Source organism: Belonocnema kinseyi, chromosome 5 (assembly GCF_010883055.1).
Source record: "Belonocnema kinseyi isolate 2016_QV_RU_SX_M_011 chromosome 5, B_treatae_v1, whole genome shotgun sequence".
Classification (NCBI taxonomy): Eukaryota; Metazoa; Arthropoda; class Insecta; order Hymenoptera; family Cynipidae; genus Belonocnema; species Belonocnema kinseyi.
The window spans coordinates 28,681,563-28,692,791 of record NC_046661.1 but is presented as its reverse complement, the minus strand read 5'-3'; positions in this window follow the sequence as shown (position 1 = coordinate 28,692,791).

The following is an 11,229-nucleotide window of genomic DNA, read 5'->3' as shown; positions in this document are numbered from 1 at the left end:
ATAAATTATTTACATGTGCATTTGGTTGAAAATTCCAAAATTGAACTGGTTTATTGGTGGAAAATTTCGCTGGGCATGTGAAAATGCGGAAAGTTTTAGAAAATCAAACTCTTTAGACAGTGTAATTGAAAAAAAAAACTATTCTGGATGTAACTTTTTCCATTTGATCTGATTCTGGATTTTTTTTGCAAAATTAATCAATAAGGCAATAATTTGTTCAAGCAAATTGTTTAAACAAATTAATTTTGCAAAAGTAATGGCAAATTTGAATTCAGCGATGCCTCAAAACCCTTAAAACTATATCTGGTATATGTAGTTCGTGGCTAAAATCTTATGGTCACAGAAGAGTTTAAAAGACTGAGTTAGCGTTGGCCTTGTTATCATACAACATTTTTTTATCCATCATATTGGACACGCTAGTAATAATTTTAAAATAATAAAAACGATGATTAAAAATAGGTTTTTAAAGCGGACATTAAAACGATATTACGATATTAAAATGAACATTGTATACAAATTAAAAAGTTTGTGTTTCGGCTGCCATTTTGAAACCGCCATTTTTCAATTTAGCATTTTAGTAGTTTATTTATTGCCAGAAACACCAAAAATATCAAATGGAATAATATTCTCGGGTTTCCCGTTGTGTTTTCGCCTTACAGGTGGTATACCTGGAGAGCATTTAAAAAAACCATGTTTTTTTTTTAGATATTTTGTTTCGCTATTTCGAAAAAAGTAATTCTGAAAAAATTTGAGATGAAGGTATACATGCTCAAGATAACCTGAGTCAAAGTGGATGAGAAAAGAATACCTGTTAACGAGATATTATGAAGTCCATATCTACCATATTTTGATAACCAAACGTCTAAATCCAATACCAAACGCCATCAAACGACGATTTTAAATATTGGTTCGTCCAACGTTTTCAGGCCCACTATATACGGAAGACGAAATCAGACCCAGCCTATATCGGCTGCTTCTATGTTTCGCCAACTTTTTTAGACCCATTATATGAAACCATCTTACTGGACCCATTTGTATATAATTTGTCGTGTATACGACGCTATCAAGCCCGCAACGTTGCCAATTCTCAAACCAATTTCGTTTCAAATTTCATTTGCAAAGTCTTGTCAAGAGTAAGTCTTTGAAGATTGTGCAATGCCTTGCATGGTGGTGCGTGGCACTAAATATTCTGATAGGTAGTTTTAAATTTACGGTATCATACAGTAAATACCAATTAATTGGTACTACTACAGAGCACATATCATATAAGGGATAATGTGGTGCTTGCATTTTCAAAAAGATAATTCTTTCCAGTTAGATAAAGAAGTGAACATAAAAGAACGGAAATAAAATCAGATGTGGAATGTTTCTATTGAAATGTTAAAAAAAATGTTGAAGGAACATATTTTTACGGAAAACATCTTGCATAGAAATGATCTAAAAAGACACAAAAAAAGTACCAATTTAGGAATTTCGAAATTTCGAGTTTTCGAATTTCGTTAATCGTAGAATTTCGATAATTCTGCAGTTACAAATTTTCATAGTTTCTTTCAATTTTTCTTTCAAAATATTTCAAATTCAATTAGAAAGGTTTTATTGTTAGTTTAATTAATTTCGGTGATTCCCAATTTCGAAAATTTCTATTTCCATTTCTGAAATGGACGATTATAATCTGACAGGCTATTAAATACATGGAATGCAAAAACGGTCTTTGATGTAATAATGTTTTATAGTCAATAATAAAACAACTATCTCTTTATACACGTTTGATTTAGCAGAGGCATATTGTACTAATTATTTATGTTTTAATAATATAAAACAAGTTTGTTTTTACTATACAATACTCTATTATCGTCTCATTCAATTGAGATTCTTAACGGAACGATAGGTCATAAACAGATATTTCTTTTTCTTGTCGTGTTATTTGTTTTGTATAAAGATATTTTTAAAAGGTTTTCTTTGTTCAAAATTCATTGATTCCCAGGAAAATGTAACCCGTTTGTAGAAAATTTGTTGGTTTTTGTTTGCAAATTAATATTTTTGAATAAAAATTCAATCTTTTAAGTTGAAAATTAATTTGGTAGAAAATTTAATTATTTTTTGTAAGTTGTTTTTCTCAGGAAAATTTATTTATAAGCATATTAAAAACGCTAGAACAGATCAGTTGCTAAACCCATTTTTTGTTGAAAACAGTTCCCAAAGTTACTTTTACATGGACGGATAAATCCCATTGCTTTTTACAGCAAAATATTTAACATAAAAAAGAAAGAAAACAAAATTCTGAACAAATTTTGTTTAAAAAAAATACGCTAACTTCTATTGGTTCCGAATTATCATACATTGAAAAGTCCCCATTTTTTTATTTTTAGCGAAAAATCACTAAGTTTCAAAAAACACTGTGCATCTTTGCAAATAATTACTGCACGGAAAAGTCTTCCACAGGTGAGTAAAACTAGACTCAATTTCCTGTAATTAGAAAAAAGGACAATATCCTACCTGTGATAGGTTATGATTTATGACCCCTTAAAGTGGGCCAATAAAATTGGCCAATTTGGCGTAAGATCAAAAAAAAAGTGTCCTAGTCCAAATAGGTCACGAGATATGACCTTGGAAAGTGCACTCTTCATGCATAGAGGCACCTGAGCGTACCGTAAAGTAGAACTACGGTCATATTTCGAAAATTGTGTCCTAAATAAGTGTATATGATTCATTTATCATGTATAATACGTCTTTTGAAATTGATCAATAAATAATTGTTTATAACAAAAGCTTTCTATCACTACTTGAGATTACTTTTTGGCCATTTTTTAGCATTTTTGTGGCAAAAAAGTAATTGTAATAGATTAAAAATGTGTAACATGTTTTTTTATCCATGAGCAAGTATTTTTATTAATAATTTTTTATAACAAAATATTGCTATAACCACTGTTGAGTACTTTTGGACTACTTTTGTGGCAAAAAAGTACTTATCATTGATTGAACTTAGTGACACTTGTAATTCTCAGTGATTTCCGTAAATTGTACATAATATGCTGTGACCATTTTTTGGCATTGAAAATAATTAACTAATTGATTACTTTCAAGTAATTAAATATCAAACGTAATTCAATATTAAGAAAAAATTAATGATTGAAAAAAAATTACATGAAATTTTTTATACTATTAAATTACATTTCATATGTTATTACTTTCAAGTAATCAATTACTTAATTATTTTCAATGCAAAAAAATGGTCAAAGAAAATTTTGTACAATTTACAGAAAACACTTCGAATTACAAGCGCCTTAGAGGTATGTACGGAATTAAATGCAAAAAGAAGTATTCATTAGCAGGTATTGTTACAAAAATTACAAAAAACTATTTGTTTATTGATAAAAAATATATATATCACATTTTTAATTAATTATAAAGCTTTCGTGCTACAAAATTATTCAAAAATGATTGAGACAAGATTTTATAATAAATAATTATTAAGAAAGTATTCTTTATTATTAAAAAAGTATTTGTTTATTATTAAAAAACTATTTGTTTATTAATACAAAATATATATCACATTTTTAATCAATGATAAGTGCTTTTTTGCCACAAATGTAGTCAAAAAGTTTTCAACAGTGGTTATAGCAATATTTTGTTATAAACAATTATGAATAATAATATTTGTCAATGGATAAAAAACATATTACACATTTTTAATCAATTACGGTGACTTTTTTACCACAAAAATGTTTAAAAATTGCCAAAAAGTAAACATAAGTAGTGGTAGAAAGCTTTTGTTATAAACAATTATTTATTTATTAATGTCAAAAGAGTGTTATACATGATAAATGAATTATATACACTTATTTGTGACAAAAAATTTTTTTGATATTAGGCCAAATTGGCTCTACTTTCATGTATTCTCTAGGAACTTTCCCAAAATAATAGGTCTAAAAGACTTTATCTTTTTTTAGATATACGCAGATTTTTGTAGACTCTATTTCATCCTCTGGTACAATCAACGTATACTGGACTTAGCAGGATTTATTTGGAAAAAACTGAAGTCCACTTTTTGCCCGTAAAAACAGGCTAAAATAGCCCACTTTGAAGGGTCATAACTCATGAACTATCACAGGTAGGATATTGTTCTTTTTTTTAATTACAGGAAATTGAGTCTAGTTTCACTCACCTGTGTAACACTTTTCCGTACAGTAATTATTTGCAAGGATACACAGTGTTTTTTTAAACTTAGTGATTTTTCGCTGAAAATAAAAAAAATGGAAACTTTTCAGTGTATCGTAACTCGGAACCAATAGAAGTTAGCGAATTTTTTTTAAACAAAATTTGTTCAGAATTTTGTTTTCTTTCTTTTTTCTGTTGGAAATTTTGCTCTAAAATGCAATGGGAACTATCCGTCCACGTAAAAGTAACTTTGGGAACTGTTTAAAAAAAACCGGGTTTGGCTACTGATCTGTTCTAGAATTTTTGATATGTCAAAAAGGACCCCAAAACGAAACTTTCTCATTAAAAACATTGATGGTTGGATTTATTATGGAACAAAACTACAAAATGCCTGAACTAGATGTTCAGGCATTTCTAAACAATTTTTCTAGTTTTATTTAAAACTGTAGAAAAATACGAATCATTTAAAAAGATATTCGGAAGTTTTGAAAGAATTTTAAAAGTTGAAAATATTCCAATTACTGAATTCGGAGATGTTATAAAATATCATAACGGACGTCCCTGGACTCTTTTTTGAGGGACAATAACAAAAAAATTTTATTGTGCTAAACAAAAATTTTATGCATATGCATTATTTTGAGGTGACGTCGTTTTTCATCTTTGCCTTTCCGATAATCTGGAAATTATTTATGAAATAAACTTTTTTGATTGCCTGAAAACAAGGTTTGTTTCGGGAGATTAGTTACTATGTTTATTTGTAAGTCCAAAGTTTTCGGCCAAAAATATTGTGTAGTTTGGAAGTAACGCTCGGGTGAATTGTAACATACATAACCTCGAGATATACACGCACGTTGTTAGCAATATCAAAAATTTTTTGATAAAAAAAAACACAAAAAAAGTATGAGGGGACGTCCGTTAGCATGTTCGCTATTATTTCCCGGATTTTGAAGGCAAAATATTTTTTATCCTAGGAACAAAGCCAGGGGAATCTAACACTGAAAAAATCGATACTATTTCCTAAGCCCAATGCAAATTAATCACATTTTGCTAAATTAAAGTTTTTTTGAATTAACCCACAAAAAAGTGTGTGGGGACGTCCGTTAGTATATTCGCTATCATTTCCCAAATTTTTAAGACAAAACATTATTCTAGAAAAAAGCCGGGGGAACCTAAAACTGGTTAGATCGACAATTTTCTAAGTACCACATGCCTTTAAGAGGATTTCAAAAGATGTCTAAAATTGTAAAATAATTCAAAAATTTTAATTTATTTTAATTTTAAACATTTGAATTTTTTCAGTTTGCAGGATTGACTAAAAGTTTTATGAAACATCCAAAATTCATTTTAAGAACTATTGATAAATTTAAAAAATAAATAAATAAAAATAACACAGGCTCAGGAAAAAAAAGGTCTTGTGACCAGACGAGATAACCAATTCTATACGTTTTTGAGGTCAATGAATCCGAATCCGGGGTTGGTTGACTTGGTCGGGACGCATTTCGTACATAATCTCAAAAAATGATGAAAGTTGGAACATTCTTGGAAACACACAGAAAGTAAAGCGGTTATATGTTTTTAAGGTGGATAAGTTCAAATTTAAAGGTAATTTGACTCGGAGAGGTCGCATTCTATTCATAACCTAAATGAAAAATAATAAAACACTGAAAACTATTCGCGACATAAATTGTTTGTATTAAGCGTCAGGTACATAGAACTTGTTAGCCATTCTTTGAGCATGGCTATCAGTCTGTAGCACAATACTGCTGCCTTGGCAGATACTGTGACGATGACAACTGCCCCGAAAGGGGATGTCTAGAATGATTCGTTTTCAAGATTTTAAAATAAATTTTTGACACTATTTAAGGATTTTTAGAGTTTGAGGATAATGAAAAAAATGTTTTGCGATTCCTGGGAAAATTTTTTATGTTTTTTCTTTTCAAAACTGATTTTAAAAGAATATTAAAAAAGAATTCTCAACTGACTTTGGTGTATAAATAACAATTGAACAATTATTAGTTGTCAAAAGCTTTAAATAAAAAGAATAAAACTTCTAATTTACAAAGTATTAATTTAAAAAATTGTAATCTTTTAGGTTTTAATGCTTTACACTGGTAGTTGTTTAAAATGATATAAACTATAACAGTGAAAAAATTTTCATACAATAGTTTACTGATATTTAATCGATGAAAATGGCAACTCTGAAAAATTTAAGCTTCAAACAAAAATTGAACACTTTAAATTTTTATTTTTGGATGATGGAGGAAAGAATCCCTATTTTAATTTAGAAACCATTTTTTTCTTCAACATGTAACTGTCAAAAATTTTTGGTTTATCTAAAATGTTCATAAAAATGTAAATTGTTATATTTCACTAATTATTATTGTCGAAGATATATTATTTTTACTAAGATTCGCATCAGTTGAAAAGATTAAGAGAAATCCAACTTTGACACTACTTCAAATTAAAATATTTTGCTACAGCAACTATTTAAACAAATGGGCATTCTTAAATTTTTAATTATTTTTGTAATCAGACGTAATTCTTATACTTATATATATATTGAATCAGCCTAATTCCTTAATTGTACAATATTTTGAAATGCAACATAAGGGTTAATGAATTTTTAATTGAAAACGTTAAAAAGGGACTGATATGTAAGATTGTGAGATATTATCTTTAGTACATTTTTAAATTAGTAGCTTGTAAATTTTATAAATTTTAAATTATGTGTTTATGGAACTCAATTTCTTTACAATCTTTAGATGGTGAAATGATTTTATTTCAAATTAAAAGCTGTAATAGTTAGATCATTTTAAATTTATAGAAAATGTTCCTAGACGAATTAATGCACATTGATGCGTAAAAAATTACAGTAAAGTCTCACTTTTAAAATGTTAAGAATAGTAAATTTTGCGAAGTTTTCAATTTCCAGTTTAAAATTCCTCAAGACAGAATAAATTTAAATTCTAATCCTTCCAAATCAGAGTTATATAAGTCTATGAATGAGCATTGCTAGTACAAAGAGATTATAAGAATAATAGATACTAATTTCAAGATTTCAGGTATGCCCGCTTCTAATCCGAAGCGACATATGATTGGTGAAGGCAAGTGAGAGGTAGCAATGGTGGGGATGTACTAAGCAGGTAAAGGATGCGAGTCGGGTTATGTTCAAATCTTACTATGGATGGGTATTTACAACAAAATGCCCTTCTAACGAAAGAAAATGCAATATAAAATGAATGATCGATAGCGGATTCAGACAATTTTTCAGAGGCGGCGAGGGTAAATTTTTTTCAACGAATGTACGTAAAGGGGTTTAGGGGAGGGGTTCTCCCAATTATTCAAAAGAACTTTTCTAATTAAATATAATAAGACGATAAATTTCACTTTATTTATATTTTTCAATTACAGTGTTCACAACTATAAAAAACTTATAGCACGTGCATATTTGGTCATTAGGATGTAGGGAGAAGGGGAGTATGGCAACTAGTTTCCTATGCTATCTCACGCGGGGTGCAATTATGAAGAAGAGACGATTTCGTTTACCAGGTATTTTAGAACGAAATTTTAAAAGTTCAGGCATTTTTCAAACATTAAAGACCACTTTTGCCAAGATTTGAAAATTACAAGTATGGCTATATGCAGTACACAACAATTCGAACAATTTATGTCCATACATTTTTTTGATTAAAAGAAAATTCCTTTGGGAAGTCCTGAAAAAATATAGAGTCAATGAATACCTCTTACAAGCTATAAAAACAATATATACGGGTAGCTAAGCGAGTGTTAGAGTAAATAGGAAATTGAATGACTGTTACGATATTATTCAAAGAGTGAGGCAAGGATGAGTTATGTATTCATGGTTATTTATATTGTTCATGGACAAGTGTTTAAGAATGGCTCTTTCTACGAAGAAGGTGTGGATCTCGAAACAGTAAGAGTACGTGGGTTAGCGTTCCCAGATCATAAGGTTGTTATGGCAGAGTTAATCGAAGACTTGCAAACAATGCTGAATAAACTGAATGCAAGCATAAAGAGCATGGGCCTAAAAATTAATGCAAAGAAAACAAAAACTATGCTGTTTGAAGGAAAAAGTGAGAAAACTCTATGCAATATTGGATTAAGTGATGAGAGAATTGAACAAGTTAATAAGTTCGTATACCTTGGTAGCTTATTTACTAGGGACGGGAAGATAGATGAGGAATTAGATAGACGCATATAAACGAAAGTAAGAAGGTTGTTGGTAGAGTAGGGCCCCTTATCGTAAGTAAAAATATATCAAATAAAGCCAAAATGGTAATACATAAGTCTTTGTTTTTACCGACTGTACTATACGGTAGCGAGACATGGACCTATCACGAAAAAAGATAAGAGTAGAATTAATGCAATTGACATGAGATTCTTGCGCATAATACGCGAGAAAACTCTGATAGGCAAAGTGAGAAACGAGATAATTCTCAAATAATATTGTGCGGAAGAGACGTTAGTAGACACATGGGAAAGGAATCGGTTAAGATGGTCTGGGCATGTTGAGAGAATGCCAAATAAACGACTAACGAAACAAGTTTATCAAGGTAAAGTGAATGGCAGTGTGACCAGAGGCATACCGCGGAAAGAATGGTTAGAATGTGTGAATGAGATTCTAGTTAAAGGAGATATTTAGCCACAGAAAAACCAGAGCCTGCATGAAAAAATGCATGGACGTAAAAGAAGCTAGAGAAGTATGCCACGACGGAAAAGTACGGCGGCAAAAAGTTAATAAAAAGAGTGTCAGTAGAGTGAATGAGGCCTGAAACAAAAGACTTTGGGCACAAATGGACCCAAGAAGGGGAACCTTACATGGCATGCAGTGTTGCGGAAGGAACGTGTTACTTAAATATATAACACGAGAATTCTGGATCAATCTAAAAAATCTATACCCCCTTTGACACATTACTCCCTTCCCCTCCGAGTGAGCCACGCCTTCGCCTAAAAGGAAATGGCTTAATGGTATAATAATCACAGCCTTGCACAAAATAATCAAATAAAATCCAACTGTAACCAAAAATGCTTTCGACATGTTGGGCAGTGACCATCTTAAGGAAACAGCTGAATGGTTTAATACTAAAAATAATAATAATCAGAGATATAGCATTTTTTAAATAAAAGAAATAAGAAAGAACGAAATGAACATTTTGAGCCAAACAACGCACGATGTAAAAAAAAGTCGAATGAAGATAAACGTTAGTTTTCGAAGGTCTACAACCCGAGTCGAAATATAGGTCCTTTTTATACTCTTCATGGTGCTGAATGAAGTCTTTTTTGGATCTCCTTAAGATTCGTAATCCTTGTTTGATTCTCTTAGGTCTTATTTAGTACATTTTCAATCCTCTTGAAGTCTTCAAAATTTCTGCAGTGTTTTTCAAGTTCTTATTTACACCTCTTATAACCTCCACAAAATTTTAAGACCAAATTCAATACTCTAAAAAGTCTGCGATAATTTAAAATTCTATTCAGAGGTTTTAAATGTAAAATTATTGAAACTAATATTGAAAATGAACTAAAATATGATTGAATAACTATTTTTAAGTATTAAAAATTATTACTATTCATAAAATAATAATCTGACCATTCATTAAAATTTACTTCATATTATAACGTGAGAATATTTCTTCGAGTTCTTTTTGGTTGATATAGAGAATCTAACGTACACTGCATTATCTATACTGATATAAATACAAGCATACCTGTATTTGCAATAAGCTGCAACAATAATATATAAGGCATGTTGACATTAAAATGATTTTTATAGCTAAAATTAATTATTTAATAAATAAGAACTAAATAATAGCAATTAATTCATAATTAGTTAATAGATAATCAATTCTTTTTAAATAATAAATTAAAAATTAATTAATAATAATTTGCTCGGGTTATTATGAGGTCGAATTGGTGTTATTCGCAGAAATTTATAAAAATTCTAAATCAACCATTAAAACTTCTTAACCAAAGACAGAAACGTTTGAAGGTAATCATTTGTTAGTGAGATGTCCTTTGAATTATAAACTTGAAACTCAAATCTACAAAAATGAAAAAAACTGTTTTAATTTGTGACACAATATCATAATTAAAAATGTCGAAATTAAATTTAGTTATTTAAAATTTCCTATCTAATAACATTTTTTAAGTGAATGACGTATACAATTTAAAATTAGAATTATAGGAATCTTTTTTTCATATTTCATACCAATGTTTCAATGTTTTTATAAATGAATAAATATGATGAACAAAATGATCAGTGAAAAGGTCTGAAATCGAAAAAAAAATTCCGTTGACAAATGCCCCAATAATGCATTTGTTTATTAAATTTGTTAAAAAAATTATAAGATTGAACAAAAAGTTATTAATTTTTCTGAAATTATCCTGAAGATCCTAATTAAAAAAGTTGACATGATCATTAAATCATTAAATTTTTACATTATTGTTGTTACAAATTAAAATTTATTAATTAATGTAACTAAATTGTTTAACGTTTTTGATTGTACCATTTTTTAAACATTATTTTTGTCGAGGGTTGGGCCGGCATAAATCTTTCAGATGGTCCATATATGGGACCAAATATCAGGCCGGCGTGGAAAAGCCAAAGGCGGTTGACCGTTATCATTTACCTGGTTGGCCCGAACAGTGGCCCACAAATTTTGCACCTGGGGAAAGACCTACGAGAATCTATACCGAGTTGTAATATAAGTCCTCTTTTTATTCTCTTCAGTTCTCTAGCCTCAGAGCCTTTACAAGGATCTGATGAGGATTAATTCAATATAATGCAAGTACTATTTAACTACTCAAAATGTGCACAAATTTACATTTTTTCCTGTTTTGAAGTTTTAAAAGAGACTTAATGAAATGCTTACTAGATTCTCGTAGATCCTCTATTCAGTACTTCTAATTTTAATGTGCAAGCGTTGTAGAACGCGTTTTTTCAAAGACCGTAAATTTCAATTAAAATATTCTTAACAAATAATCATTATTAAATGTACAGAAATTGCATATCCGTCCATCTTTTTACTTGTATAATTTGTGTTACTATTGAAT